This window comes from Gavialis gangeticus, unplaced genomic scaffold (genome assembly GCF_001723915.1).
Source record: "Gavialis gangeticus isolate Ggan-Ray unplaced genomic scaffold, GavGan_comp1, whole genome shotgun sequence".
In the NCBI taxonomy this organism is placed as follows: Eukaryota; Metazoa; Chordata; order Crocodylia; family Gavialidae; genus Gavialis; species Gavialis gangeticus.
The window spans coordinates 76,093,694-76,105,576 of record NW_017729022.1 but is presented as its reverse complement, the minus strand read 5'-3'; the positions used below and the strand labels follow the sequence as shown (position 1 = coordinate 76,105,576).

Sequence of the window (11,883 nt, the reverse complement as noted above, 5' to 3'; positions counted from 1 at the left end):
AGACAATCACCTCCAGAGGTGTCCCCAAACAAGCCTTTTGTCCCTAGAGAGCTCAGACAGAAACCTGCAGCTGCCCCCAAGTCTGAGTCCAGCTCCTTCAGTCCACAGTCCTGGCTGACCAAGCCAGTGAGCTCTCTTACTCCGTGTGTTCTCCTCTGTGCAGGGCTATCCAGGTTTCCCTTACTCCAGACTCAGGCTTCTTCTTCCTTTGTCTCTTCTCCCTCCCCTCCCCTGCCCCCCAGGAAATTTCTGGGAGTTGTAGTCCAAATGAACAGTCAGCACAGCTCTGCAGACTATCCCCTGGTTCCTTCTGTTGTTACACACATTACATTCACATTACACTTCCTTTTTTCCAAATCCTCTCTTACTAGCCCCAACTCCAATCCAGTGAGCTTGCCCCAGTGTAGACACGCCTGCCAGTCACAATATGGTGGTGATACATCACATGCAACTGGTCTCTTTGGGCCAGATTTCAATAATCTACTCACATAATGTAGTATCTTATTCTGTATGAGATCCCATACATTTCAATGGGATAACCAGTCTTGTTTATTCTTGTGATTTTATCAGGTATCTTGCTATATTTGGAGATTTTTCATAAAGCCCCAGCCCCTGGAGTCTCATATTATCTGAGAATATCAACCATCAATTGCAACAAAATATATATCCACATCTAGCCACTATGCTTATGGGAAAAAACTTAAAAATATGGCCTGAGTGCATCTTAGAGTCTCAGAACCCAGAAGAAAAATAAAACACCGCTTTTTTTTTTTTTTTGATCTCACGATTTTTTGAGGCCTGACTCATAATTTTGCATGCTCAGGGTCAACACTCCCAAATGACTCATAGACTAATGCACAAGTCAATGTAGGCTTGATGTGAGAATTTTGGCACTGTAAGCACTTGCCATACTAATAATATACCTCCCATCCACACAAGGCACATGAAGAATCAGGCCCAAGGAGTCTATAAAATATCTTGCAGCAGGTAATATACATTGTAGTAGTGTTTATTTAATATTTTCATTTATAATACCAGGAAAAGTCCATTCAATTAGGTAGGTTTAAATATGGCTTCATGGTGCTGTTTACAGAGAGGTGTGACTTCCTGCCTTTGCTCTTTGTTACTCTTTGGCAAAAGGTTCATTATTACAGTACACCAGAGGCCATCAGAAGGTAAAGACACCTTTAGAGAGGCTAAGAGACATATGCTAAGACATGCAGAAGTGCTATCTCTGTAATAAACTAGGTTATTACAGTATTTATATTACAGTGACACAGATGCCTCACTGATTTTGCATTCTGTGGCCCTGCACAGGCACAGTTTCACACACATATTACAGCATGTACATATCATTACAGGTTTCCCTCATTTTATGCTGTACATGCACTCTTGGAAAACAGTGCATAACTCAAATTTGCATAAAGGGAACCCACTTTACAACATAACAAATAGGGCTACGTTCCAAGACCTCGACTGTACTGACCTCCAGACCCATTTCTACCACTTTTACAAGACAATTTTGGTACTCACCAACAGCAGATAGTGCCCTATGCTTGTGTGTACTATCATAATGAGGGTGGCAACTACAGAAACATGCTGCAGACAATGAGCAAGGAGCACACATTCACACAAGAGACTATACTTTGGTGCATGTCACTCCCACAATGCACCACACAAAGCAGCTGACTGTGGGCTTCCAAAACACGAGTCACATAAGAATGAATTTCTCACATATAACAAATTTTTGGTATAAAAAAAGTTATTGCACAAGAGCGAATTCACACATACAGAACCCGCATAAAGCGAGGGAAACCTATATTCCCATGGAAATTAAGAGGATTCTATTCATGCTTAAACTTATTAGAACATCTGCTGAAGTGCTTGCAGGACGTTGACCTAAATAAGGATAAGGTGAGAGAAGCGATAACAGGAAAGACATAGATAGTAAGGGCACAAGATTGCATAGGTTAGCTCAATATATAAGCTGCAGATTGTTAAGTTTTCTTTCCCTGTATCACCATCTCACTAAATAATTTCAGGCTTTAAAAAATATTCAAACATATGCTTAATTTCAGGCATGTAGTTAGTCCCATCAACTTCAATGGGAAATACATAGATGCTGAAGTGTCCTGCTGAACTGGGACCTAAGTAGACATTTTTTAAACGAATTTCTTGTTTATTTAATCTGCTTTATGTACTCATAAATGAAAACAAACAGGAAGCATAATGTACAGTTGTTGACTGCTGTCTTAACGGCCTTACAGAGCTAGAGAGGCCTGTAAAAGTAGAGCAGCTAACAACCCTAATGTAAAACCTTGAGAGTTACCTCAACAGTGCATGGGCAGAACAACTTCCTAAATGCATGGATGGATGACTGTCAGATGTGCTGGCTTGCTGATATAATTGGAACAGAAGAATGACATCACCACTGACACTTTGAGTCTGATGACAATGGGTTATGTTTAGGTTTCTGGTGCATTTTGGACAAGGAAGCAAAAGCCTGATGAAGCACAGGAATATATTCTCAACGATGCTGTCGGCAACATGAAGGTGAAGTGTGTAAGGCTTCCCTCTTATTTTCTTGCTTTTAAACATTTGGGTGGTTGGGGTGCACTGCAATCTTAACTGTCACTATGTTTTTGCTAGTGTACTAAAAAAAGAAGAGAAACCCATTTAACTCATCCTATTAATCTTGAAATTTCACAGGAGAAGAGACTTTTCTGCCTCATTATAGAACCAAAAAAAAAAAAGAGACAGTATTTGAAAAGAGGGAGTTTGTGTGGGCTGGCAATTATGAGCCGGCAACAAGCTGTGTCAGCCATCTTGCCTAAAAAGTAATGTGAGACAAGGATTTCTTAGGGTCATATATTTTAATCGATCTTTATTGGTCTCTCTATTGGTCACAGACCTGATGAAGAATGTCTTGCATTTAAAAGCTTGTCTAACTTTATCCCAACAACCCAGTTGTCCAATAAAAGATATCACCCTAAGAAATCCTTGCCTCTTGCATTTCTGGACCATCACGGCTAAAATATGACCCTTACACTACTTTTATGTAATGTCTTGTTGAGAGTGGTAGCCTAACAAAGGAGTCAGTAAGCCACGTTTCAAATTACCATACTGGCTGCATAAACTTAAGACAACTATTAACTTTCCAGAGGAAAATATTTGCTTTAATATTAAGAATTAAGAATTTTTTCTTCTGATAGAAAACAAGTTTTTATAGAAGACCTGGTGCACCAACTAATTCATCTCCCTTCCACAGAATCATTATTCTGACTGTCCACTTACTAGCACAGTCCAGCCTAGTTTTATGGCCCAATCAATGACCTTCCCACCATCTCTCTTAGGAGATGACTCCACACCCTGGCTAGGATGCCCTCCTGGGCAGGGATAAGAGCCAGGATGGCAGAAGGAGAACACACTCTGTTGCCTGCAGGCTATTGCAGGTTTTTCTGTTCCCAGACTGTACAGCCGGGAGCTGCTGGAAGTACTATTGACTGGCAAAAAACCACAGCTGCAGTGCCAGATCTTGTGTTTCATGATAGATCTTTTGCAAAACCTTACCTGTAGCAGAGATTTAAAAAAAAACTGCAGCAAGTACCTGCCATGCTTACAGTGTCCCTTGAGTCCATATGAGAGGCTGCTAGCAATACTGCCACTGCATTTACTCAGAGCAGGGCTCACCACTCTTGTATCCCATAGCTGGAGCCTGAAGCACTAATGCAAGCCAAAAACTGTAGCATTTCACCAGCACTAGTCTAGTTGGCCTTCCCAGTACAGTACAATCTGCCACTGCCTCTGGCTCCCATCTTTTCAGCTCTCCAATACTAAGGTTAGCTAGACCAGAATTTAATTCCCAGGATAAATTAAAACAGCTCCAGGGAAACTATAGCTTCTCCCAGGCTCCCCTTGGTTCCAAGCTGCTATTTCCGCATCTGGAATAGGCAGAGAATAAAAGAATTCCAGACAGATCCCCTTTCCCTTAGCAGTGCCACCTCAAATAGAGCAACTACATTAGGTGTATGCTCTCAGGAGCTTCCTCTATGCTAGGAAGAATCTCCAGGTCTTTTGCTGCATCAGAGTGGAGAATCTGGCCCTGTTTCTAAAATAAATTCCTCTCATCTATTTATTCAGTCTGGTTGTAGATAATTCCAAATAAGCAAAAAGTGGATCCTTGAGCCATTTCTTCTCAGTGTCAATCAAGTCAGTACCAGCTCAAAACAGGTGCAAAAAACCCCCCTCACACCTGCACTGCCTTTGGGAAAGACACCATGCCTCTTCTGAGGAGAAGCCACTTGGATTAGAATAACAGCACCCACCTGCTCTCCCATCATGCCAAATTAGATCACAAGGAAGTCGCTGGTGCTGGCTGCACCTTGTTAACCCTGGTTGGGCACTTCTTACCTGCCTGCACCAGCTAGATGTAGCTGGTTTTGATTTGCAAAATAGGATCATCTCTGAGATTTTTCTAACTCGCACCTGGGCAGGGGCAAAAAAATCCAAACACTGTACCTAGCCGTAGGGTGCGTTTCACCTTGACCCCTAGACTCAGGCAGTGCCAGTCAGGCTCTTGTCCAACTCTCTTTGGGGCTCCCACAGCCTAGCAAGGAAACAGGCAGCGAGGAGCAGCTAAAAGCTACCCTCTGCCCTTCTCTTAGGACGCAGCAGGTGCCCTCAGGGGAATGCTTGAATAGAAGTATCAGTGAGGGGACAGCAGCTGCTGGGAGTGGCCCCAGAAGAGATGCCAAGGGAAGCCCCTACTGAACAGGCCAGTTTGCTTTGGTTTATAAATCACAAAGGACAGCTCAGGGAGCCCAGTTTCAAGTTGCAGCCAATACAAGGTTTCTTCTTTACACAGTTCTCTTGGAGTGGCAGCACGCTGGACAACACAGATGTCAGCTCAGGTTTTGGCCTCTGTGCCACAGGGATGAAAGATTTTTTCCCCTCAGAAAGCAAACAAACAAAAGTTAAGCAAGTCTAACCACAGCCTTCCTCTGAAGTAGTTGCAATACTCACTAGCCTGGGGCCTTATTCTAACTTTCCTCAAAAGTAAGCACATATCAAGCGGTGAAAGTAAAGTGGGTCATCAGGTAAAGAGTGAGAGAAGAAGGTCCGAGAATAGAGGAAACATAACATACCAATACAATGGCTTTGCTTCTGCCCTTTACTCATATTTTTGTTCCCTCTACAAACAGCAAGAAACAAACTCCCAATTCTAGGGGGTAGCTCTGCTCATTGCCCTGGCATTTTGTCTTCCCAGAATTCCCAGAAAGGTTTCACACACAATGAAACTGCAGCCCAAATCAGTTATGAGGGGATATGTAAAGGAATATCATTATCTGCTCCAAACCTATTTTGTTCAGATGTCAGATGGCCTCCAGCACTGCATCAGATCAAATCCAGGAAAATTGTGTGTAGCCTATTGAGGGGTAGGAACTAAAATAAAGGGGATTATTCCAAAATTTCAGTGTGATGAGCTACTGAGCATTGGCACTCTACATAAACAATTCAAGATGCATCTGTCTAGAATTGCAAGCGCATGTAGTGGGTTGTTCAGACATCACTCAGACCTAGAGTATGTCAGAGAAATGTATCCTTCGGTATCTTAAGTTTTAATTGATCGGTTTTGTATAATATGATCCTCTGCACAATCCAGCAGCTGTCTCTACTTGGGAGCCTCTTAAAGGTACAGTTCGCTACATAACAAAAGTACTGCCCTTTGATCAATCTATGATCCCTGAGAGATAATGGTTCACTTAGGCTAGCTGATTTTAGTTTAGTTTAAAGCTGCAGGAAAAAAACAGGAACTATAAAGGAAGGTGTGGGAATAAAAAAGGCTTTGTAATTAACTGCATAGAGCTTAGTTTAAAAGGTAAGAGACACATATCATAGACTGATTGAAATTACTGACAGAACCAGCTATTAGACCATTTCTTGTTCATTTTATCTTCTGGTGAAGTGTTGCTTCTTATAAGCAGCTATTCGAGAGTTTTGTCCAGTCTAATTATTAAAGTACCAAGTGCTGGGCCTTCTCATGGGAGACTGCACCCCAGCCACAAAAGAACCGCGGGGATGTATCCTGGACAACAAAAAAGAGAATATGATATACCTCACAGCAGGGAGGTTTTTTTGGATATTCATCCTAAATTGCTACTTAATTTTGTGCCTAGTCTTTCAATCTAGTTTTTTCTCTAGTTATCCCTCTTTGAATCACACCATCTAATTCCTTCTCTTTAGTGTTAACACCCTCCAAATATTTGTAGTCTGTTAACACATCCCCACCTTAATCATCTCTTAGCCACTTTTAGCACTTCTAATCTTTCTACATAAATCAATCCTGCAGCCTCCTGATAATTTTTGTTGTTCTTCTTTGAACTCCTTTCAATTTGTCAACACATTTCTGGTAACGTGGTGCGCAGAACTCAGTGTGATATTTCAGGTATGAATGCATCAAAACTGTATAGAATAAATCTATTGCCACCCTCTTCTGTGAAATGACAACTCCATATGTAGAGCTCAGAAATGCTCTGGCACTTTTTGTAGACATGCTGCTTTACTAATAATGTATATGACTAGGGGTCTGCATAACTCTAGGAGGTGGCCAGCTGATTACATGGGCAGATGCCAGGGCCAGCCACCATTTGCATGGGCTGAGTGCATCAGGTCCCCTCCTGATTGGCCAAAGGGCCCCAGTAGCCTGCCCCTTGCCACTGATTGGTGGTGAGGGCTGTCCATCATATGGCCTCACCCCTCCCTGCTGATTGGAGGAGAGGAATGGGGACACAAGACAGGCAGCCATCAGCCAATCAGCAGCAAGGGGTGGGGGCAGCACCCATCTTGCCAGCAGCCCCCTTCCCCTCTTTCCCCTGGTGGGCTGTGTGGCCAGGCCACAGCGCCATGAAGAACATTTTATTTTGAGTAAGGCTTTTGCCGGGAGGGGGGTTGCAGCGAGCCCACCAGAATCGCAGAGCCCACCTATTTCTCAGAGCCCTCCCGAATTTGTGGTTTCCATGAAATCACGCAATCACAAACTTGGTAGGTCCCTAACTATGACCCCTAGGGAGTAACATAACTACTCTGGCACTAGGTAAGAAGCCAGCTAAGAAGGGGTGGAAGACTGGTGGCTTCCACTGGCAGCAGCCCATACACTCATGAGGCCTAAGGCATAAAAACTGCTTGTTACACTTCTGTCCCTAGGTTTCAACATTACTACTTGCAAGGTTTTCCCACCCTTTTGAGTAGTAAGTGCATTTAGGATTATTTTACCAATCAGTTTTGTATTTTTCTGGCATGAAAATCCATTTATCACTAGATAGATAGACGAGAGAGAATGTATGCCTCAGTACAACAGTCCTCAACAAAGACTCCTCCATCAGAATAAACTACACAAATCAGAAATGGGTCTTGACCAGACTTCCTGAATTCTTCACAATATTTGGTCCCCAGAGAGAAAAGCTGAGGGCATGTCTATACAACACAAGGCATTACTGTGCAAAACTGCCCACGCTACCACACAAACCAGAAACAGTATAATCATGTTTGCACGGTGTTGAGCCCAAGCTAATTAGTTCTGCTTCTCACAGTATCCCAGATTACCTCCAACTTGAAAGCCTGGGCATACAAAACAAGTTTAGGAATCTCTGCACAGCACTGCCTCGCACCATGCAGACATACCCTAACAGGACCAAATCCTAAACTAATTTCTGTGTGGGTGCCAAGTCCATCTGGAGCTCTAAAGAGCTGCCAGAGTCCACAGCCACAGACTGCTCAGCAGTAGGCAGGGAGCTACTCCAAAATTCTCTATAACCTTCTGGTCCCCCAGAGGGGAAGCCCATGACTGTCCCCTCCATGATGAGTGGGGTCACTAAGGAACAATATCACAGGATCACAGGAAAGCTGTGCACCCTAGCATGCTTATATTGAACCCGGGGTCTCACTGACTGACACACGATGGACACAGCGAGGAACCAACAGTTGGCTAACATTTCTAAAACAGGGTCGCCTCGGGTCACAATCTCATTCCTAAGGTGTGGGTATATGGGAATAGTCCAGGAAGGAACCCCAGACCTGCCTATCTGCCTCATGGGCTGTTGGAGTCCCAGACCTGAGATTTCAGGCACTCAATTTCCACCTCCAGGATCTTCCAGGCTGGGAACTGCACCAGGCCAGGGCTGGCAGAAAGGGTAATGTCATTCTGAAGGTAGGAACCACTCCAAGCCACACCCACCACTGTATCCCAGCCATTTTAAGGACTGGTCAAGATAAGATAGAGCTCCTTCCCCAGGATTCAGAGATCTTCATGCTCCATAAGATTTGTGCATACAGTTTTGCAATACAAAGTAAGAAAAATAAATCTTTGATGCCTCCCAATGGATTTGAGTGCCAGAGAGTGAATATGCATATTACATACCACCTCCCAGTGAGGCAAGGAATGCTGATAGTGAGTACTGTAACACCGCCTCCTCCCTTCCCTGCATCCCTTCTATTTGATCTTTTGCTACCCTGTTCTGAGCTTGTTTTTGTCTGTAGCCACCATCATGACACTTACAATGAGATCTCTGACACTGCAAAGATCAGGAGCCTTGTAAGTTACACTGTGTTATTCATAGAGGAAGGTGCAAGGTCAGACTAGAAAGGGTAATACCATATATAAAAGAATCAAAGAATCACATAAAATAAGGGTTGGAAGGGACCTCAGGAGGTCATCTAGTCCAACCCCCTGCTCAAGGCAGGACTGTCCCCATCTAGATCATCCCAGCCAAGGCTTTGTCAAACCAGGTCTTAAAAACCTCCAAGTATGGAGATTCCACAACCTCTCTGGGTAACCTGTTCCAGTATTTTACTGCCTTTCTCATAAGAAAGTTTTTCCTAATATCCAGCTTAAACTTCCCTTGCTGCAACTTGAGATCATTGCTTCTTGTTCTGTCATCTGTCACCACTGCAAAGAATCCTTGTTGGAACTACCCTTCAGGAAATTGAATGCTGCTATGAAATCCCCCCTCAGTCTTTTCTTCTCCAGACTAAATAAGCCCAGCACTCTCAGCCTCTCCTCAGAAGTCATGTGCCCCAGCCCCCTAAACATTTTTGTTGACCTCTGCTGGGCTCTCTCCAATTTGTCCACATCCTTTCTGTAGTGGGGGGCCCAAAACCTGACAAAAAACTTCAGATATGACTTCACCAGTGCCAAATAGAGGACATCAGTGCTATATGGAAGAGTAGGTCAAAGGGAGGGAGCAGAGAAGAGTGGGATTAAAGGCCTCGGAAGAATAGGAATAAAGAGAGACTAAAAAGAAAGGTGTCTCAATCCCAGTCTGCAGGCCAGAAGCCTGTGTACCCAAACCCTAAAGCATGAACATTTCATGACAGACACAAATACACTCTAGAAAGGCTTTATCAGGTTCCAGAGGGAGTCACATATGCAGTCCTGCTTGACTGATACAATGCTGACTATAACATAAGGCCTTTTCTGGGTGGACAGATTAATTTAAACAAAGAAACCATGGGCTCCTTAGACCTCAGGCACAGACCCGGAAAAGACCTGCAGGAAAATGGTTGCCTCTTTCTGGAGACAAATGAAGTCTAACTGTTGACTGAATCAAAGGCTTTAGGTCAATGAAGGCCATGTAAAGATCTCAGTGTTGCCACAGCATGAGTAGTTTCCTCAGTGCAACCACAGCTATCTATAGGTCAAGTATGCAAGGAGACATTTGAGCTCCTAAGATGAACCTATGCTCTTTAAAGACAACTCTGCTATCGATGCATGGTGGAAGAAGCACTTTCAAGAGCTCCTGAATAGAGTTTCTAATGTTGAAGACAATGCCATCAAAGCCATTGCACAACACACCATTGATGACCACCTTGCAGATCCACCAACTTATCAGGAGGCCTTGGAAACCATTAAGCAGATGAAGGACAACAAAGCATGTGAACCTGATGGAATATCAACTGAAATGTATAAGCAAGGCAGAAAAAACAGCTCTCACCAAATACATCGTTATTATGAAAATCTTGAAACACGGACAGATTTCCACTGGCTTGAGATGCCAGAATTGTTACCATATTCAAGAAAGGAAATAGAGTGGATTGCAGCAGTTATCGTGGCATTGCATTCCTGTCCTTGGCTAGGAAGATCCTTGCCCACATTCTGCTCAATAGACTCACAGTCCTCACTGAGGAGATTCTACTTGAGTCCCAATGTGGTTTTAGACCTCTGAGGTACAATGAATATGATAATTGTTGCTAGACAGCCTCAGAAATGCTGTGAAGAACATCCATAGATTTCAAAGAGCATTACAATATTGTCCCTGTATTGCAGATGAGTAAACTGCAACACAGTCACTTATTTGACATCGCCCAGCAAAACAGAGACAGGACCCAGGAATCCTAGGTTCTAACCCACTGCTCTATTAGCAAAGTCAATTGTCCAATAAGTAGGGTCTGATCTGCTCCCCACATAACTGTGATAATTTTTCTTCTGGCTTGGAAAAGACTGCTTCTCCAGTTTCCTACTATGACCTTCATGACTACAGAAAAGTTATATACCCTGCGATATTTCCCTATATGTCTATCAGCAAAAGAGAACAAAATAGGTGTGGTCAACAGGGAATGATAGGAACATGCACAAAGTGAAAGATATCAATTTAGACTGTGCCACCACTTCTTCCTGATTGCTCAGTGCATTAAGTACATGAGAAGTGGATTAAAATAATGTTCAAGAAGGGACTTAACAGCCATTAAAAAGAAGCAAGATTTCCATGCAAGCTGAAACAGTGTCCTCACTTCACCCCAGAGAGCTGGAGCATGGCAGCTTGCAGCACAGAATGCTAATGGTTTCTGTCAGAGTGCATAAGTCTGCAGCACACATACACTGGCTGTACACATGGACACTCTGGATGTCTTGGAATGACACTCAGTAGCCTGTGCCATATTTGATGCAATACAAGTGCCTAGTAAAGAGGTAACTTGTACTGGGGATATTGACTTCATCCAAGATGGTTTAAGGAAGTGTAAAATTATACTCCCTGTGCCAAGGAAGTCCCCAGTACCTGAGGGGGATTCAGACAGGAATAGAACAAGAGCTAGGCCTCAAGGTTCACTCCAGGGGAGGTACCATTTTTAGGCTGTGGTTGGGAGAATCAGAGGGGCTCTGCTGACTGAGAGTGCAAACACACAACATATTTAGTGCAAAATTAGTTGCCTTTACTCCTTACTGAAAGTCTTTTGCTGGTGTAAAACACTCTACTCTGGGATAAAGATATCCCTTAGAAACAAGCGAGTAACTGTACACAGACACAAGATACATCCGGGACCACTTGTGTGTTGTTTTTTTTAGTCAAATTGAAAACAGCCTTTTCCAGCTAGTAGCTAGGGAGCGTACTTGTACCTATTGCAGGCAGCTTGTGCAGAGAGCTTATCATGTGTCCAGTCCTTACCACAGAAGGAATTTAGCACAGAAGAAAATACAGAGTAAATTACTGGGTAGTAATTGTGTCATGCATCCACATTCTGAGACTGACAAATCAGTGAACTGCTCAACAATACAGTCAAGCCCTATTCCCCGGCCCGTACCAATTATTTGGGGACAGTGCTAGTCTTCTGCAAGCTCCCCCAAGAAAGCTGTTTTCTATTCCCTCAAATCCCTTCTGGGTTTTTTTTTCTGTTTTGGGTAGAAGTGCACAGATACATCGGTCCCAAATTGGATCAGCACCTACATGAAGAAAATTGAGAGTATCGGCAATCAGCTTTTGTCTGACGTAGCTGATAAGATACCTAGTAAATGTCACATGCATGCATGCAGATGCAGCACAGCACGCAGGCGTCCAGGAGCACAGTGGGGGCCAGCTGGTAAGTCTGTTGTGGGGGAAGGGGTGAGGGAAG

General features: G+C 43.5%; 1 protein-coding gene and 1 long non-coding RNA gene across 2 annotated transcripts in view; one reads left to right on the top strand and one right to left on the bottom strand.

Annotated features, from left to right (window-relative positions):
- LOC109296170 overlaps positions 1–8,444 on the top strand; it is a 15,212-nt gene extending 6,768 nt beyond the window's left edge. Inside the window, exons 2-3 of the long non-coding RNA XR_002096908.1 lie at positions 2,470–2,476; positions 8,431–8,444. This is a non-coding gene — a long non-coding RNA (uncharacterized LOC109296170). The remainder of the gene's footprint in view (positions 1–2,469; positions 2,477–8,430) is intronic.
- The window catches only part of TMEM178B (transmembrane protein 178B), a 426,401-nt gene that overhangs the window by 312,980 nt on the left and 101,538 nt on the right, over positions 1–11,883 (bottom strand). The window lies entirely within an intron of this gene.